At 39.8% G+C, this 1602-nt stretch overlaps 1 non-coding gene across 1 annotated transcript; it reads right to left on the reverse strand.

Moving 5' to 3' along the window:
• Positions 1 to 1170: 1170 nt before the first annotated feature.
• LOC127099676 (small nucleolar RNA R71) lies at positions 1171 to 1277 on the reverse strand. The gene has a single exon (XR_007794154.1). It is a non-coding gene; the product is annotated as a small nucleolar RNA R71 (small nucleolar RNA).
• Between the last annotated feature and the right edge of the window lie 325 nt (positions 1278 to 1602).

A 1602-nucleotide genomic window follows, 5' to 3' on the forward strand; every position in this document is an offset into this window, starting at 1 on the left:
CAAAAACAGCGAAAGCGCTTTGTTTAGTTCATTAGGAGAGTTTAACATCAAGAAGAAAAGAGATTTTAAAACTATTTTCGGACGCGTTTATAAGTTTAGAGTCTGGTTTGTGAGAACCTCTTTTGGTTAAGAAATCCAGGTTATAATACTTTTCAACTTAGTCAAGACACTATATTTCTTAAAAATAGGTTTACTACTCTAACGCAATGCGCGCCTTTTTATAAGTGACAATAAGAGGGTTTGATTAGGGAGTACAACTCGGTTCTGAATACGCGAAAGCGACAGTTCCTGTTAAATTAGTTCTTTTCAAAGTAGGAAACATTGCCCATAAGTAGTTCTATTAGCAAGTACTTGGATTATCAATTAATTACGTGAATTACATTCGACCCTGTCTTTATTAATTAAATCTATTTAAATACTTTACTTTTCATTGCACACTACAAAAACACTTATTTCGATTGCCTCTGATAAACACCATAACAACAGATAACGATAGATTGACACTTGGTCTCTGTGGTTCGATAATCTTTTATATTACTCTGACGCGTTCGTACACTTGCGAACACCGCATCAAGTTTTCCAACGCATCAAGTTTTTGGCGCCGTTGCCGGGGACCAATTTCGTCAAATTTCATTTTCCTGTTGTTATATCGTTTAGACTTAGGTTATTTCCCGCCGGTCGATGCGAAGAACTCGCAGCACCGGAAGTTTAAGCTTAGTAAACCCTCTGGCGGAACCTGAACGTTACGCTCGCGCACGTTTATTCTTTCATAGAATTAAGAGAGTTATGGCCGAAGATCAAAACCAAAGACCTCTTAAGGACTTCGCTCAACCATCTAACGAAGAACCTAGTTCTAGTATAGTAAACCCAATCATCCCAGCCAATAATTTTGAACTTAAACCATCCCTATTGCAACTAGTGCAACAGAGACAATTCGCGGGTCTCGCTACCGAGAATCCAAACCAACATTTAAAAATATTTCTTCAATTAGCAGATACTTTTAAAACCAATGGAGCTTCTCCTGAGGCAATACGTTTAAGATTATTTCCTTTTTCCCTCAGAGATAAAGCTCTATCATGGTTAGATTCCCTTCCACCCAATTCCATTACGACTTGGGATAACCTTAGAAGAGTTTTTCTTGCTAGATATTTTCCCCCGAGTAAGACCGCCGTTCTTCGAAACCATATAACTAGATTTACCCAAAACCATGGAGAATCGCTGTTCGAAGCTTGGGAGAGATATAAAGAGTTGTTACGAGCATGCCCACATCATGGCTTAGAAAATTGGTTAATCATTCAAACCTTCTATAATGGACTTCATTATAACACAAAGATGACCATCGACGCTGCCGCAGGCGGTGCTCTGATGAACAAACCTTACCCTGAAGCTAGCGCCCTCATCGAAGACATGGCTCAAAACCATCAATCATGGGGAATCGAACGAGCGATAGTGGAGAAGAAGGAAGCCCAAGGAGGAGTGCATGAACTAAGCTCTATAGACATGATGCAGGCTAAAATGGACGCATTAGCCCTTAAAGTCGAGCATATGTACACGAACCCGAATACTGTAGTCGCAGTTTCGTCGGATTGTGAGATATGTGGA

This window comes from Lathyrus oleraceus, chromosome 6 (genome assembly GCF_024323335.1).
Source record: "Lathyrus oleraceus cultivar Zhongwan6 chromosome 6, CAAS_Psat_ZW6_1.0, whole genome shotgun sequence".
Taxonomy (NCBI): domain Eukaryota; kingdom Viridiplantae; phylum Streptophyta; class Magnoliopsida; order Fabales; family Fabaceae; genus Lathyrus; species Lathyrus oleraceus.